We start from the raw sequence: 18,844 nt of genomic DNA, 5'->3' as shown, positions 1-18,844 counted from the left end.
TGTACTGGCAGCTGGTCCAGAACGTCCTCAGGGCTCTTCCCAGCTCTGCAGCTATGGGGCTACGTGAGCTCCCTGCTCTCACCCCCAGAGTCAGGCGGGGCAAGCGGAAGGGGTTCCGAATCTCTCCCTCAGCAGTGCATCCTGGGGAAGGAGGTCAGGCAGCCAGAAAAGAAAACTGAGCAAAATGTAAGTTCCCCTTTAATAAGAGAAGAGGCTCTGGGAAGTACAGCCACTTCCTATTTGATCTTAATTTACTTTAAAACAAGTCCAAAATATTTCCTTCAATGTACTCTGTGACCAGATAACCACCCAGCCTTTACAAGGATCTGGGTTTAAAGCTCTGCTCTGCGATGCGTCAGCTGTGTGACCTTAGACAAAGTCCCTTTCTCTCTCCGAACCTCAGATTCCTCACTAGCTGAATCACGGACTGCTGTGAGATGGGCCTCACATGGAGCTCACCCCTAATAAACCGAAGCTCCCATGACAGGTCGCTATGGCACTTGGAAGAGATGGCAGGGCTCTGGAGATGGGGATGTGGGACTCAAAGAGGACGGCAGTCCTCCCAGCTGCAGTGGCTGTGAACAAGGACATATGGCTGAGTTTACTCTCAAAACCAGGGCCCAAGTGCCCAGGGGCCCGTCTGGAGCGCCTTCTGGTAGACCTCCTAGTCAGGGTCTCCCTGTGAGGCTTTGCGTTGACAGGATCTCAACTGCGAAATGCTGAGTTCTGCTCATGTTCTTGGTTCTCTGGCATTGTCCCTCTGACCTTGTCCCAGGGGGACCCTGGACCTTCACTCTGTTCTCCACCTCCAGGCCACCCACTGGAGTCTCAGGGTGGAAACAGGGCCTCCCTTCCCACTTTCACAGGGGCTGTCTAATCTGTGGCCTCAACCCCACTTTCACTGTCAGGTCTTGAACCACCGGCACCACACACAGAGAGAATTATGACAAGAACTACTGCAAATACATTTCACTGCTGACAAAGTGCTGAAATACACCCCATTACAACTTCCAGCCAGAAATTTTTTGACCTGAATTCAATGCATTCCATCATCTTCCCTTCTTTCCCTTCCCCTCTTCTCCTCCCTCTTCTTCTCCTCTCACTCCCGCAATCTATCCTTCCTCCATTCCTCCCTCTAGCACTTCCCACCCTGGTGGTGGCAGCTCAGGAATTAAACAGGGGAGCAGGAGGCAGGCAGACCTGTGTTCACCTGTTAATTCTACCAATTCATTTGATTTTTTTTTTTTTAATCATAGCTACTGGCGACAAAGCTTGATTGCACCCTGAGTAGTTTAAAACTACAGAGAAGCTAGCAGGGGTTTCTTCTGCCAGTGCAGGTGTGTGGTTTTGGAGTCTAACCTGCCTGGTTTCATATTCCAGAATCCCGGCCCCATTTGCTACAACTATATTTAATTTGTTTATGAAGTGAGGTTACTAAAGATCTCCTTATAGTGTTTTAAGAAAGCACTGGCCAGCCCTGGCCTTGCACTGATGGTGTAAGAGAAGGCCCTCCTTCCCACAGGGCTTTGTCACATTGCACAAACTCTGAAGCATCAGAGTTCAAAAGCATCAGAATCAGAGAGGCAGGAGCATGGGGGGAGAACAAGATGGTGGGCAGGGTGAACTCTGAAGTCAGTGGGTGAAATGAATGAGACCTGGCACAATGAAGTCTGAGTTCAAATCCTGACTCCAGCACTGACTCATTTGGGTGAAACTGGACAATTCCATAATTCTGTAAGCCTCAGTCTTCTCATCTGATAATGGGGATAATGAAAATATCAGGGCTGTTGAGAAGTAGGTGCCATATTGTGCTAATGCCCTTTGCACAGGTCTGGGAACCAGGCAAATCCTTTATAAATAGCGTGGTGAGGCAAGCCCCTCCTTCTGCTATTATCTCGGCGCCGGTTTTCCATCTGTGAAATCTGAGAGTTGTGCCAGAGCCTCTTTGAGCCTCTCCCCCCCCAACTAAGATGAATGCCTAAGATGAAAGACAAGGTGAGCAAAGGTGTAGCCTGCGGCCGCTCTCACCTGTGGTGCCAGGTTTGAGCCCCTGAAGTGCCTTCCCCCTGGAGAAGGTGCCTGGCGCAGTGCCCACTCTCAGCGATGGGCCTGAGGCCCAGGCTGCGCCAGGCTGGCAGGGGGAGGGAACTCTGCACGCGGCAGCCAAGGGGCACCAGTGCCCAAGCTCCAGAGTCCACGGCTGGGGGCGGTCTCGGGCTCGGGGATGGCGGAGACGGTGCTCCGCGGACGCCCCCAAACTCTTGCCTGTGCATCACTCACCCTCCACTCATCGCGCAGTCCAGAAGCCGCTGCCCTTGCTGTGCCCTCGCCCTCACCGGAGCTGTGTCCGCAGCGGCTAAAGCCCCAGGTCCCCGGGGCTCGGCGCATAGGGCCCGCCCCTCCCCGCCCCTCCCCGCCCCTCTCCAGGCGCTGGCCAATGGCCCGCCCCATCTGTCCCTCTCCGCCCCGCCCCTCCCCGCCTCCTCCCCGCCCCTCGTCTCGCGCAGGCCAATGGCGCCGCCCCGCTCGTCCCGCCCCGCCCCCGGCACACCGAGAAGGGTGGGCTCCGGGCGGTGCCGGAGGGGCTGCGTGGAAGGTTCGGGGAGTCAGACCCGAGAGATGTCCTCGTACCATGACGAGGGCTCCCGGAGACGCTTGGAGGAAGCAGCCCAGACTCTGCCGGGAGGGTTCAGGGTGTGGGCGGAGTCCGGACCCTTGGGTGACCAAGACCCTTGGGTTTCCAACAAAGGCCGCTGCGTGGGCGCCGAAATTACTAGTGAGCACTGGGGAGGACGTTTTCAGTTAAAGCCCGAGCATTGTCATCTTTTTTACTCACGGGGCACTGGTGTGTGGTCCTGCTGTTTGATTGGGCGTGGACTCTCAGAGCTCCACCGAGTTTTAGAAATCGGATCCGATGGTGAAGAGGAGAGGAACTTCTCTTTCAGTCGCTGCCGGCTGAAGGAGGATTTGCCTGCACCGAGGCCTTTCGGAAGCTCAGAGACTTCAGTGCTTCTGGGGTATGGGGGTGGCGGGGGTGGGGTGGGGGGCGGGGAAGAGGCTGATGGAAACACTTGCAGTTTCTGTTTTGTATCACCATCCCTAGTCCTGACCTCTGGACCTCCTCTCCCCTACTCTCAAAAGAAATCATTTTGGTGTTATTCGATCTGTGGGTCTTAATCTTTGTAGAAACAGATGGTTGTTTTAGAACCTGATATGTACCCTCTAGAAAAATGCAGGTAAAATCAGCCTGGGTTTTGAGTTTATGGGCCTCTGGTCCCCTCTTGAGAGGGGCTGTGCTAATCATTGTTGTCAGGGCTGTGGGATTTGGGGTCAAGAGATTGGGCTCTGCTGTCTATTTCCTGCATGACCTTGCCATGTTGCAACTGCTCTGGGCCTCAATTTCCCCACCTGCAAAAATGAGGGGACCAAAGATGACCAGATTCTTCAACTTGGCCATTGCATGAATCTGTGGAGAATAACTCATCCTTGGCCAGCTCAGGGCTTCCCTGTGGTCAGGAACCCCCCACTCCTGCTTAGCCCACAGGTCTGGTCATCAAAGCCGAGGCCAATAACTGGTGCTTCTTAAAGTTTTTCAAAAACAGTGGGCAAAATTCAACATAGCCCTTAACCTCTGAGTATTCATTCCATGCCCAACGGGATAAATAAACACAGCACCAGGGTAACATACAATTTCCCTGGGGCTTTCCAGCACTTGAGAATGAATCATTTCTCTTATCTAGTTGATGCTATGTCTAGGACCAGGACTAGCCTGGAGTGATGATTGTGTTTGAGGAAGCAACTGATGTGCCTTGCCCTCCCACTATGTGCCGTGCGCTGTGCTAGTGCAATACGTTGGGGATCCCACACAATCCCCTCGACACCCCCAGGGAATGGGTATTTCCACCTGGATTTTACATGGAACACAAGTGTCCATCATCAGGGTCCTCAGTTTCCTCGGGAGGAGAACCATCTTTTCCTTTAGTTTTCAATGAAACTGTATTTGGTCTCCAGCTCATTTATGGTGGGTGTTTCAGATATTATTAGTTGCCAATCCATTATCCATTGTCTTCATTGGGAAAAAGAGAGGAAGGAAGGAATGGAACTGAAAAGGAAAAGAGTTGGGGTGCCTGGGTGGCTCAGTTGGTCAAGCGTCTGCCTTCGGCTCAGGTCCTGGGATCGAGTCCCGCACTGGACTCCCTGCTCAGCGGGGAGCTGCTTCTCCCTCTCCCTCCGCTCCTCCCCCTTGCTCATTCTCTGTTTCTCTCTCTCTCTCTCAAATAAATAAATAAAATCTTTGAGAAAATAAAAGGAAAAAAGTTGAGAGAGAGAGGGAGAGCCAGCAACTTGTTTGGAGCGTGCCATGCCAGCCCTAGTGACAGAACATGACCACTTGCATTTTTCATATGGTGCTTTGCAACAACCCAACCCTGAGTCATGAAATTAAGTTAGTGGATGATGTGACTTGTATTAAAAATAATGGAAGAGAAAATATCAGTTGATAGCACACAAAGTAAGTATAAGTTGTGTCTTATGAAACTTTTGTTTGCATTATGTATGTTTCGGTTACATGCATTAGGCTGATATGAAATGTGTTTCTCACTGTGGGCTATGGTCAAAAGTGTTTGAAAGCCACCAGGTCAATCTTGACAATCCTTTTCATGACTTTCCCAGCTTCCTTTGAAACTAGCAGGGCCATATGACCCACTTCTGGGTGAAGAGACAGGGAAAAGTGTTCTGGGGGTGGGGGCGAAGTCCACTTTTGCTTTCCTGGTAGAAGGAACAGATATGCCTTTCACTTGCCATTCTGTCTCAAATGTGGATATCACGTGTAATTTCTGGAGCACTGGCAGCTCTTTTGAGATCATGATAAAACATGTCCATATGCTAAGGTTGGTGGACCATAAAGATAAAAAGAGTCTGGGTCTTACTAACACCATGGAGCTCTTGTATCATGCCCGCACTGCCTCCTCTAGACTTGTCATGGAAAAAAATAGACCCCTATTTGTTTAAGCCAGAGATTCGTGTTTTCAATGAAGGGCCAGATAGTAAATACTTTGGCTAAGTGGGCTAAATGGTCTGTGTTGCAACTACTTAACTCTGCTGTTGTAGTTTGAAAGCATCCATAGGCCACATGTAAACCAAAGGGCTTGGCCATGACTCCGGTAAAACTATTTACAAAAATAGGCGGTGGGTCACATGTGACCCTAGGCTGTAGTTTGTTAACTCTTTTCCTAGATCATCTCGCCCTCTTTATTGACTCTCTGACCTCATCTCCTCCTATTTGCCCTCCTTCTCTCTGCTCTGGTGATACTCTTTTTCCTGCATAGGCCCATCCCACCACAGGGCCTTTGCACTTCCTGTTGCCTCAGCCTGGAAGGCTCTTCCCCCACATGTCCACAGGACATGTTCCTTCACCTTCTTCAGGTCTTTATTCACAATTCACCTTCTCTTCAAGGTCTTTCTTGGTCCCCTAACTAAAATGCTTCTCACTGGCTCGTACATTCTACTCTCTGGCAAGCTGTGTGTTTCACTTCTTTATCATGAGCTCCTGGAGGGAGGAGACTCATTAAGACTGTTTCTGTTGCGTTAGCTATTGACTCTGCCTGGAATGGGTAGTGTTTAACCAATATCTGGTGTATGATCCCCGCCCCCCCTTTCTGCCAGATTCAGGAAAGAAAACAGACTCAGGGAGGTTCAATACCCCATCCAAGGGGACACAGTGAATAAAGTGGTAGAATCTGGGTTTGCACTCTGGTGGTCCCAGGGGGTCATGTTTGTGCCACCAAGGAGTGAGGGTAAAACAACACCTACCTCTGTTGGAAGGTCGGACGTCAGGGGAGCTGAGGCCACACAGAAGTCTCTGCAAGACTTCTCACCCTGGTGCATCACCCCAGTAGAGGGGGGCGGTGGGAGTCCACTAAGGAATGGGGCATTATCCTGTTCGTCTTGGCAGTTTCACTTTTTCTAGCATTCTTGCCTCAGAAAGTCTTTAGAAAAGTCATTATTTTGTGGACAGTACAGACTGACTTGTAAGATCCATAAAAAGCCAAATGGAAACACTCACGATCCAACATTTTTAGTCAAGAAAGAACGACAAGAATGAATTTGTGTTTGAGTTGCAAGGGGTTACATGTAAAGGAGCCCGCGTCTGATAGAACACACGTGACTTCTTGCACCAGATAAGGCTGCCACTGGGGACGGGTGCAGGGCTCTGCTTTTGCTCGTGGCTTCTGGGCACCAGTGTCCTGTTCTAAGAAGGCTGAGAAATTACCTTCTTTCCTCCGGTGCCTCGAGAGGCAAGTCATGAGAATGCTAGGGTATAATCACATGTTGTTGAGATGTAATTTAGGTTTCTCTGAGTCTTGAAAAATAGGTTTATATGATTTAACATAAATGCTATTAATAATGAGGATCATTTTCAAGGCCATTCTCTGAAAACAGCAAAGGGGAGTTTGAGTGAAAATTGCTGGTTAACTGCCTGGATGACTTGGTATGATTTTTTTCCCTTGACTGTCTCTGACATAAGATTCAGAACAAGTGAATTTTAAAGCAGTTTTTCAAAGCCTTCATGATTTCAAATGTATGTTCTTGAGAAAACAATTGAATGATTGCACTCGACTGAGGTCTGTAAGATCCAGTTTAAACCAAACAGCTTTTCTTTGCCTTTAATGGGCTCTGTTTTATGAAACCCACCAGCAGGAAGAGGCCACTTAGAGAATGCTTCTTCTACCACTTGCTTTGATGGATTCCTTGGGTAGTGAGGTCATGCCATTGCATAATGTTGATACAGAAGGATTTGCCGTCAGTTTTCAGATGACTTCTCAAATAAGCCGCACACCATCTCCCCTTCTTTCCTATGTGAAATGGTTTTCATTGACTCCATTTGTTAGCATATAAATAATAACTTCAGGTTAATATAGGGAACTCTACAACCCATGCAGGCTGGCTGAAAATGAGACTTTATTCGCCAAACAGACATAAATTTGTGTAACGTATGCCACATAACTGACTTCTGGTTAAATGGACACATACATATATGCACATATACACACACGCACATGTGCACTTTCCCTATTACGTATTATTTGTCCTTTATGGTTAGGTTTTGGAAAACTTTCATACCCATGTCAGAAAATTCTTAAGGGCTTAGGCACAGGGTTTTCTAGGAGGGAGAGAGCTTGCTTTAAAAGGTGAGATAGCTAAAAATTGCTCCTGAAACTTCCTTTTGGGGAAAAATATTGGCTTAGCTCAAGCCCTTTCTCTACTTGGTCTTGAGAAAAGGATGTCACTGTCCCTAAGTCTGCTCTAAAGACATGTGAGGACAAGGATGTCATGAACATCTCTAGGCAGAGAGCATAAGGAGGTCTGGTGTAATGGGTCAAAGGTCTTTCCCTTCACCTTTTCTTCCCTGGTTTCCTGACAGTGAATATATATACATATAAATATGATTTCGGTTCATCCAACAGTACAAACCAGAAGGCTGAAGAAGGGACATCTTTTCCCTTCCTTAGGCTTTCGCTGCCTTCCCAGGCCTCCCGCAGATCTATGTCACCTCACCACCCACACTTCACACACCTTGCCACCTTCTACTTGGCTCTGCTCCTGGAGGATGCTGACGATGTGGGGCTGCCAGAAACTCGATGATCATGAGTGGACATCGTAATGGCCACAAGTTGCTAACATCTCAGAAATAAGGTAAAATAACTATGACAATGCAAGATGTCTGAATATATTAATTGTCAAACAACTCAAATTTCAATAACAGGAAATGACTTCATGCTCTTCAGTATTTCGATTCATTTAAGAAATGGCAAGACTATGGGGCGCCTGGGTGGCACAGCGGTTAAGCGTCTGCCTTCGGCTCAGGGCGTGATCCCCGCGTTCTGGGATCGAGCCCCACATCAGTCTCCTCTGCTATGAGCCTGCTTCTTCCTCTCCCACTCCCCCTGCTTGTGTTCCCTCTCTCGCTGGCTGTCTCTATCTCTGTCAAATAAATAAAAAAAATAAAATCTTAAAAAAAAAGAAATGGCAAGACTGTTGGCCGGACACGGCCTGACACAGTACAAGGGCAGGAGGGTTTATGAAAGGACAGTGTCTCCAAGTATAACGTCTTACGTAAGGATTTCCCTCTACAGAGAGTCTGGTGCTGCTTGGGAACCAGAATTCCTATGAACAGCCAGATACCAACTGAGATCCGAGGCGGCAAAAGAATAAACGATTAAGACCTTCCCTCAAGCCAGGATATTAAACAGCCAAAGGAAGTGGAGGCTTTCCAGATGGAAAAGAAAGGAACCTTGAGAGAGAGAGAGCACAGAGCATTTGCGCAAACAAGGGCCATTTGTCCAGTTCCTGGGCTTTGTATTTCAAAGAAGACCATCCTCAGGGCACTCTGGGGAGACTCCCCAGCCAGAGAATGTGGCTGCTGCTGTGTTCTGGAAGGAAGGACAGCCCTCTAGCTCTTCTCCCAAGCATGCAGTTTCTAAGGAATGTGAAACATCCTCAACGGGAAAGGGGCGCGCGGGCCAGACTTGACCCGTTAACCTTGTGTTTAAAAAGATGTTTCAGCGGGGTTGGCCTCACCTCTGAACCTGCCCTCAGAGCCACCCCTGTTTAGTTCTTGGTGTGCCGGGGGCTAGCTTCCCCAAGTTTCCTTCCCAGCCTCTGGAACTGTGAACTCGAGATCTGTGTGTCTAAGGCAGGGTCATGCCCTATAATAAACGTCTTAGGTTTTGTGTCCATTGGGGAATCGTCTCTGGCATCTCACGTTGGAAACTCCCTCTCGGCATAATAAACAGGATGTCAACCTTACAGCTGGGACAGAATTAGAGCAATCAGTGTATTTGTCACAGTTCTCCAGAGAAATTGATAGCCAGATAGATAGATATGAGAGAGAGAGAAAGAGAGATATTGAGATTTATTTTAGGGAAGTGGCTCACGTGATTGTGGGGGCTGACAGGTCCTAAATCTCTTGGGCAGGCCGGCAAGCTGGAGACTCAGATAAGACTTGATATTGCAGTCTGGAGTCTAGAATCTGCAGGCTAGCACACCGGAAGCGCAGGCGGGGGTTCTCCGTTACAATCTTGAGGCAGAATTGCATCTTCCTTGGGAAACCTCTGTCTTTCCTGCAAGGCCTCCAACTGACTGGGTGAGCCCATCCCGTTCTGGAGGAAGGTAATCTGTTTTACTGGAAGTCTACTGATTTAAATGTTAATCACATCTCAACAAACACCTTCACAGCAGCATTTAGACTGGTATTTGACCATGGAATGGGGTGCCATGGCTTAGCCAAGTGGACACAGAAAACTAACCATCACAATCAGTGAGTTTGGCCAACAGTTTATACCCCATCTTGTCCTTCTGAGGACAGACTCTGTGGCAGATACTGAGCATTCGAAGACTCTTCAGGATGTGACGTGCCTTCTTTCCCAGGGATTTCATGTTTTAATGTACCTATGTAATCTGTGGCGATTTTTGAGGAAATTTGCTTCTCTATTGGCCAAATTGGTCTAAATTAGAAGTTGGCAAACATTTTCAGTAAAGGGCCAGAGAATATCTATTTTCGTATTTGTAGACCACACCATTTCTCTTACCACAACTCAAGCTATAGATAATCTGAAATGAATGGTGTGGTTGTGTTCCAATAAAACTTTATTTAGAAAAACAGGCAGAGGGCCGCCTGATTTGGTCCATGGGGAAAGATTGAGTTTGGGGTGATATTAGACCTTTTCTCCCTGCGAAACCTGGCACAAAGGGGTGGGGAAACTACACCCTGGGTTGGGAAGCTTTCAGCTGTGAGGAGTAAAAAACTCAAAGTGGGTTTTAACATCTCATATAATAAAAAAAAGCCCAGGAATGGGTAGTTCCGGGGTTAAGTCTAGGTCCCAAAGGCATCTTCAAGAACCAAAGTTCTTCCCACCTCCGTATTCTGTCATCTTCAGCATATCGGTCTAGTTCTCCCTGGTATTTGCAAATGGTTCCTGTACTTCCTGGCAGACATGACCACGTTCAATGGAAGAAGAAAAAGGGTGTGCTCCAGTGCAGCTCATTTTAGTAGCAAAGAAGCCTTTTCCAGGGGGTACTGGGCCATCTCCCTCAGCTCCCACTGGCCAGAATGAGGTTGTGAGCATGCTACCGAGGTTGGACCCTCTGTGACTGGCTGGGTGAAACGCATGGTGGCCAAGGGGATGAAGGTCGATTAACCATGAAAATTCAGGCTCTACCAGCAAGCCCGCCATTAACGGTGTCCCTGGGAACAAGCCCAGTAATGCCTACAGTCACTGCCGAGCCCTAGAAGAAGCCAGCAATGCCTGCGGTAAATTCTGGGTCTATCACAAGAGGGGGGCCGAGAGGGGGGCCAGAGTGGGGGCAAATTGCTGCCGTGTGATAAGTGAGCAGAGTTTGAAAGGAAAGAAGGAGGGAAACAGTCTGGAGAGTAATTCAGGGGAGCGGGTTTCCTCTGTGAAGTGCCACGTAAAGGGGCTGGGTGGGGGCAGTGGAGGCTCTGGTTAACTGTGAGGGAACCCTGGCTAGAGAAAGGGAACCCCCCAAGCCAGAAAAATGGGAACTGAAAATGTCCCTGGAGGAATGAAGAGTGCCCAGGGGACCTGCGGTCAGCAGGCTCCCCCCTCCCTCACCCGGTTGCTAGGAAAGTCTAGGCCAACAAACTCCAGGCTCAGGGGAGGGGCAAGAAGCCTTGGGAGGCCGTGGGGCTGGTGTCAAAATGACGTTGTCTTAGCTATTCCTCCTTGCGTCGGGGGGTGACCCTGCCGAGGCTGGGGTTTTTATTCTGGATTTGGAGGCAGCCCATGCAGGAGGGCTGAACACAGCTCCCAGGCTCTGCTGGGCCTAGCTCTGCTCCGGCCCATCAGCCACCAGGGAAATCCAAAAAATGCCAGCACCCACCCTCCCCCGTGTGATAGCCCGATGCTGATCAGGTTGGGGTGCGGGGTGCAGAAGAGCCCGTCTAGCCCTTTCCTTCCCTTCCCTTCCCTTCCCTTCCCTTCCCTTCCCTTCCCTTCCCTTCCCTTCCCTTCCCTTCCCTTTCCTTTCCTTTCCTTTCCTTTCCTTTCCTTTCCTTTCCTTTCCTTTCCTTTCCTTTTTTTTTCAAGAAAAATTCAATTGTTTTTTAATGATACATGATAATGGATAATACACAAGCTTCATTCTTATCTATAGTTCTATCCAGTACCATAATTCAATTTGGACACACTGCGTAGGATGTGACAACAATCATATTAATAACCAAATAACCTTCGTGACTTTGTTTGGATGACAGTTTTAACAGTGAACTCCAGGTCACAACACAGTAACCATCACCAAGGTTTCGGAAGACAATGGCTTCTCTGCCCAAGCAGGTTGTAAATACGTTTTGAATGGAACTTGGCAGCCCCTGAAGGGATTCTAACTGTTGGGATCATTTGTCAGGACAGCTTCAGAGCGGACTGAGTCTGCGGAGGTGAGGGTGCTTAGTGCTCAGGAGAGAAACCACGCCCAGGCATGTGAGCACAAGGGTGAAAAATGAGGTAAACCGAGTCACAACCAAAGTGGGGAGCTGGTTTTCTGCCTTGATCCACTTGACTCGGTTCTCCCCACTCTCTGACTTTCTTGACCCCTCCCTGTCCCTTGCCTCCTCTCCTTCGATCCCTGGGAAAAATTAGTTTCAGATGACTTGATTGGAAGGGATCTTAGGGTCATCTGCTCCATACTCTTCTCATTCAGAAGATGAGGGGGGAGAGGCCCAGAGGAAGGGGCACGATCGAGGCCATGGCCGTGAGGTCTGTGGCCAGTCTCAGACTTTGGTTTCCTGATGTCACTGAGAATTCAGGCTCTGGAACCTGAAATGGATGCTGGCTCTACCGAGTCTTAGCTGTATGGCTTGTGCAAGGCCCTAAATTCTTCATGCCGTGGTTCCTCGTCTGTAATATGTGATCGTAACAGACCCTGTCTTAGACGCTGTGAGGATCACAGGATATGAAACCTACAAAGAACCGAACGCCTGGCACACACTCAGGTCTCAGTTCTCTCAGTCGTTCCATTCATCATTGTCGACGCCACTCTTTGCCTTATACTCTTTCTGCTGCACAGAAATCTCCTTTGTTATGTTTGGAAAATAGACCTACAGGCTTCAGACTCTGATGGCTTGGCCACGCTTCCCTTGTCTCAGGATGGACAGTTACGTGCCTGATAATATTCTAGTCCTACTTTTGAAGCTCAACACAGATCCACCTTCATAGATCTCCTTCTGAGTTCATCTCCCACGGCACACTGTGTGCAATTTCATTGTCATGCTTATATCTGCCTCGTGTCAGCCACACTTACGGTCCATCGATGGGATCAGACAGCGTGCCTGACTCACTCCTTCAGCCCAGCACTTTGCATGGTGCTTGGTTCACCAGTAGGTGCTTAATGAGTATTTATTGAGTTAAATTGACTTTTGTCTCTAGCAACATATTTCTTAAGTTTCTGTTGGTGCTGCTGGTTTCAAAGACAGGAGCCGTGTTCCACTCTGGAAAGAGGAACCCAAGACTTCAGGGCTATGAATATCTCAGCGAGCTTCCTGGGAACAGGAAACTGAAGTGATAGCGAGCTGTTGCACCCTCGTCCCACTCAGAGCCATGTGCAGCCTAACACAGAAGCGGCTGGTTAGGGACAAATGATTCATCACAGGCATTGCCCGTCCACTTTACTTGTTATCTTCTCTTTAAAGGGAAATGTGATTTGAGACTCGCAGAGGCTTTCAGTATCTATTAGGTGGTGAACATTCCATCGGAGGGGCTCTTGCACCTGCCCCAGTATATTCCCAGGATACTTCTCTGGTTCTAATGCTCCCCTCTTTCCCATATCATTGTCCTAAGAGATTATGCAAATTTCCAGAAGCCCTCACTGTACAAAACATTGCACAGCCTATCTTTAGACTCAGAATTGGATTTCCCTTGGGCCTGCTCTGAGGTCTGGGCAAATGTTCCCTGTGAACGTGCACAGCTGGGCGTCTCTCCCTGATGGAGCCGGCAGGACTTTTGGAGATGACTTAATTCCCTCGGGCCCCAAATCTCAGCAGAGCCCCATGGGAATATACTCGTGGCCTCCTGGAAGCTTCTTTCTATGAAGCTGTTTTCACCCTTGTCATAATATGAAATTGGAAGTATGATGTTTCACTTAAATGAAACTTGGCTTCTCCAAATTCCCCTTCTCTTCTGTGCAAAGGTCTTGACTCATCAGTTCTTCCTTCTTCTCGGAACAATGATAAGATAACCAGCCAGGGAGATCCCATGGGAGCAGCCCCTATCCAGCCAATGGGGACAGTCCCCCCGTGTCTCCCAAGAGCCTGACGTTGCCTTCCCTCCCGGGGTGGTCAACGAACTGACTCTCCACCTGCCAGCCAGCAGCTGTCGAGACTCTGGCTGAGCTTCAGGCTGGATAACTGACCAGTTTACAGAGAAAGCTTGAAAGTTTGTGCAGGCAGGGAGCAAGAGGTTTTCCCATTTGGACTTATTAATGAGTATGTTTCCTCTGAGAGATTAGTAAGGAGTGGGATTACATAGGACCCCAGGATTTCCTAGGATAAGCATGTCATTGGCAAGGGATAGCTCTAGGCTGAGCTGAAAGGAGTGGGTGGGACTGACAGCCCCCAGAGAGAGCTGCCTCCCAGCAGAGTTGACCAAGGAGGGAGCAGAGGATACCAGAGCCCCTGCAGGCACCCACGTTCCAGAAAAGGAGCATTCAAGGGGACCAGGGAGCTGATATTTACTGAGTCCTTGCCAGCTACCAGCTAATTCTTGAAAGTAGGTGCTATTATTATCCCCTCTTTACTAATGGGGAAGTAGAGGCTCAGAGGGGCTTATATGAACTCTGGCCACATAGCTGGTGAAAAGCAGATCCAGGGTTCAAGCCCAGGTCCTGTACACTTGATGGTCAACGTTCTCATCAGTGCATAACGTTTCTTCAAAGTATGGCAGAAAAAAGTCAGGAGTGAGGCTTCCGGCAGCTTGAGGAGCTCAGGGGAGCCTCTCCCTTATGAAATAACCACTTAACTAGAGAAAATTGTAAATATCAATTATTTAAAATCTCTGGAAATTGTCTTAAAAGCTTACAGCAAATGGAGAAACACTCATTTAAGAATATCTACTAAATCTTGGTGAGAACAGGGAGGGTCTATGGCATATGAACCATGACCTGCTCCCTTCTCCCCTCTCAGCTCCATCTCATGGAAACTCTATGCCGGTACTCTACCCTGGGCAGGTATGGCCGATAACACAGGCCATACCTCTCCCTCGGATTCCCAGTCTAGGTTACAGTTTTGCCCCCAAAGGGGCAAGATGCTGGTGTTTCTCATCTTCACAGCCCTGTGTTGCAGAAGTTCTATCCTGAGGAGGCACCGCCAAGATGACCCAGGCTCCCTTCTTCCACGGAGTCCCCACTCCCCTAGCAGAAAGTCTGCTCCAGGTACAGTGGACTGAGAACACTGGGACCTCAACTGCCACACCCCACTCACTCCCCGGATGGAGGCTCCACGCTGGGAGAGGCAAACTGAGAGTACTGGGGCTGTCTCATCTCAGCACCTACTTGTAGAATGGGGTGTCACTCCGGGGAAACAGATATCTGTACCCATCTCTGGCTCCTGAGCCGTGGTACAGATGTTCTATCCAGGGAGAAAGCAGACAGTAAGGATGAAGAACTCACAGGTCTGTCTCAAGGGACAGATTTTATTTAGAACAGAATGTGGAGAATTCCATGCATGGGGGGAGGGGAGCAATTGAAAATAATGGCGATCTTGGTAGAGAGCAATTTAAAGGATGCTCATTACTCCACGGCATTAGCAGCAACAAGCAAAAGAGAGGAACAGCTAGGAGTTTGCTAGAGAATTGGGTAAAGAGACAGCCAAGAAGAGCTTTCTTGGGATCTCAGTCAAGTCTGGGAGTCAGGAAGGCTGTGTGTATTTCTTAGGCTGCTCCCACTCACACGATCATCAGGGGGTGGGGCAGACTTGAAATCACTTCCCCGTTCACACACAGATCCATCAACAAATGGTAGATGCCTCACTGGCACGAAAGGCTTAAGCACCAAATGCTGGGCTAGTAGCAACTCCTAGAAAGCCAGGCTCACAAATATAGTCACACATAGGCCTGATAGCTTGGCACACAGTTTTGTGTGTCCAAACGTGTCCCCTCTCAGGAGTGGCTGGGGAGGAAACATCCAAGCTACTGTTTCCTGGCTAAATGTGGGGGGAAATGTAAATTTCTAGAACTGTGATAGAAGTCTCCAAGTCTTACACACACACACACACACACACACACACACACACACACACACACTGGTGAAGGGTAAGTATCTAACTGGTCAAAGGCACTTAAGCACATCTTTTGACCAATAAATGGCTTATGATGACCCAGGCGAGACTCCTAGGGAAGGTGCTAAAAAATCAAACACAAGGAAAAGAAAACCTGAGCAGGGACCTAAGAGGCTGAACACTGGGGGAAAGTGGATTGACTTCACAGAATTAGCCCAGCCAAGTTAGTAGGCAAACACTGACAAGAGATAAACAAATGAATAAACAAAAACGAGAGACTCAGGCAGGGAAGGAGGAGAACCAGTTTCCAGGGTAGTTATCGTATATTACCTAAAATGTCCAGTTGTTAAGAAAATCACACCATGCACATGTGATACACAGGGGGAGAAAGCAGGCAATAGACACAGTGTTTGAGGGGGTCCAGAAGTGGGACTTGGTGACAAAGACTTCCAGGCAGCTATTTATTATAAATATGTTCAAAGGAAAACATGGAAAAAATTGAAATCATACCAAGTGTGTTTTCCAACCACAATGAAATTGAAATTGAATTAGATTATGTGTAAATTAAATAACATATTCCTAAAGGGCCAGTGGGCCAAAGAGGAAATCAAAGGAAACTAGAAAATACTTTCAGATGAGTAAAAACAAAAACTCCACATATTAAATCGTACAGGACTCAGCTAGAGCAGCACTCAGAAACAAATGTATAGCTGTGAATGTATACATTAAAAAATAAGAAATACCTCCTATCACAACCTAACTTCTACTTGAAAAACACAGAAGAGCAAACTAACAGCAAAATTAGCCTAGGGAAGAAAGGTGAAAGGTTAGAACAGAAATACATGAAATAGAGAATAGAAAAACCATAAAGAAAAATCAATGAAATCAAATGTTGGGTTTTTTTAGAAGTTCAAAAAAATTGACAATCCTTTAGCTAGAATGACCAAGCAAAACAGCGAGAAGACTCAAATTACAGAAATGAAGGTGACTATAATGTAATATTACGAACAACATGACGCCGACAAATTAGAGAACTCGGATGAAATTCCTAACAAGGTGACAGATGTGTTCATTAACTTGACTGTGGAAATAATTTTACAATGGATATGTAAATTAAGTCATCACATTGTCCACTTAAATATATGTAATTTTATTTGTCAATTGGACCTCAAAAAAGCTGAGAAAAAAAGGAAAACCATTCCAGTTACAAAAGCATGAAAAAATATAAAATATTTAGGAATAATTTTAACAAAGAAGGGTAAAGCTTGCACATAACATTGAAAGAGATTGAAGACGATCTAAATAAATGGAAAGGCACCATATATTGGGTTGGAAGAATTAACATTATGAAGATGGGAATGCTCTCAAAATTGGTCTACAGAGTCCATGAAATCCCTATCAAAATCCCAGCTGGCTTTTTTTTTTTTTTTTTTTTTTTGCAAAAATTGACAAGCTGAGCTTAAAATTCATCTGGAAATATGAGGGACCTTAAATAGCCAAACCATCTTGAAAAAGAATAAAGTTGGGGACTCACACTTCCTAGTTTCAAAACATACTTACTACGAAGTTACAGTGATCTGAACTGTGGTGAAGTCAGAAGGACAGATACACAGATCAACGGAATAGAATTACAAGTGCAGAAATTTTTGGTCTATAAATTTTCAACAAAGGTGCCAAGACAATTAAATTCAACAAACGGTGTTGGGACAACTGGATAGCCACAGGTAAAAGAATTAAGTTAGACTCCACATCACACCACGCACAAAAATTACCCCCAAACTGGGGGCGCCTGGGTAGCGTAGTCGTTAAGCGTCTGCCTTCGGCCCAGGGCGTGATCCTGGTGTTCTGGGATTGAGTCCCACATCGGGCTCCTTGGCTGGGAGCCTGCTTCTTCCTCTCCCTCTCCCCCTGCTGTGTTCCCTCTCTCGCTGGCTGTCTCTCTGTCACATAAATAAATAAAATCTTAAAAAAAAAAATTACCCCCAAACTGATATTTCTAGGTTTAAGGACCCAAACTATAAAACTCTTATAAGAAAATATGGGAATAAACCATGACCTTTGGTTAGGCAATGGCCTTTTAGATTTGGCCACAAAAGAATAAGCAACCAAAGAACAGAAATAGATAAATTGGACTTCACCAAAATTAAACCCTTTGTGTTTCAAAGGAAACTATCAAGAAAGTGAAAAGGCAACCCACAGAATGGAAGAAAATATTTGTAAATCATTTATCTGGTAGGGTCTAGTATCTGGAATGTGTAAGAAATTCTTACGACTCAAAATTGAAAGACGACCAAATTTTAAAAAGGCAAAGCGTTTGAGTAGACACGTCTCAAAGAAGATACTCAAATAATCAATAATAACATGAAAAGATGCTCAAGCCCGTGAGTCACTGGGGAAACGCATATCAAAACCGTAATGAATGGATGACTGTAATAAAAAAGACGGGCAGTAGCCAGCGTCGGCGAGAATGTGAGAAATCAGAGCCCTCATACACTGTACGGCAATGTGAAATGATGCCGCACCTTTGGAAAACAGGTTGGCAGCTTTGCAAGAAGTTAAACGTTGAGTTACCGTTTGACCCGGCAATTCCACCCCTAGGCGTATGTCTAAGAGAGAGGAAAATACATATCCACGCCGCAGCGTGAAAGTTCCCGACAGCATCGTTCATGACAGGCGCAAAGTGTAAAGAGTCCAAGTGTCCATCAACAGCTGAATAGATGAACACAATGGGACGTACACGTGTAATGCAGTATTATTCAGCCACAAAAAGGAGTAACACAGGATACATGTGACAACAGGGATGAACCTTAAAAATAGTGTGTTAACTGAACAAAGCAAGTAACAAAAGGCCACATATTATATGATTCCATTTATATGAAATGTTTAGAATAGGAATATCTGTAAAGACAGAAAGTGGATTAGTGGTTGCTTTGAGTGGGGTTGGGGTAGTGATCGCTAATGGGTACCAGGTTTTTTTGGGGGGGTGATGGAAATATTGTGATCTTAGATTGTGGTGAACTTGATTATGAATATACTAAAACCCATTTAACTGTACACTTTAAATTGGTGAATTTTATGGTGTGCGGATTATATCTCAATAAATATATTTTAAAAACTAAGAAAAGAAAAGAAAGAAAAGAAAAGAAAAAAGAAAAGAAAAGAAAAGGAAAAAGAAAAACATCCCATAAGGTTGATGGGGGGCAGAGAGGACATACTGGATGGCCCCCAGGGCCCGGCTTTTCTTGATCGAGGGCCCACTGGGGCTCTCTGTGTAAGCTGGAAGGCGGTGGCTATGCTCTTCCCAGGCTCAAGCCCTGGAATCTGGAGGGAAGAAAGGAACTCTTGGACCTGCACTGGCCTTGCTGCCGAGACATATTTTGGTGGTGTTTCCTCAGTGCTTCCTTACTTTGGGACCTCCTCGCAGTGCACCCACACACAGCGTGAGGCCCCATGGTGATGGGCACATGCACCCACCTGGGTGATCCGTAATCTGAACAGCACTTTCCCCATCCTTCTCGGTTGAGTCATTGCACCAATTCTGAGAGAAGTGCTGTTATT

At 47.1% G+C, this 18,844-nt stretch overlaps 1 long non-coding RNA gene across 1 annotated transcript; it reads left to right on the top strand.

Moving 5' to 3' along the window:
- Positions 1-8,736, top strand: LOC123800294 (uncharacterized). The gene is made up of 3 exons (XR_006781877.2): positions 1-186; positions 7,512-7,695; positions 8,136-8,736. It is a non-coding gene; the product is annotated as an uncharacterized LOC123800294 (long non-coding RNA).
- Positions 8,737-18,844: the final 10,108 nt, after the last annotated feature.

The sequence above is a fragment of the Ursus americanus genome, chromosome 6 (assembly GCF_024610735.1).
Source record: "Ursus americanus isolate L20-20 chromosome 6, mUrsAme1.1.p, whole genome shotgun sequence".
Classification (NCBI taxonomy): domain Eukaryota; kingdom Metazoa; phylum Chordata; class Mammalia; order Carnivora; family Ursidae; genus Ursus; species Ursus americanus.
The sequence above is the reverse complement of the archived record's forward strand: the minus strand, read 5'-3'. Positions and strand labels throughout refer to the sequence as shown.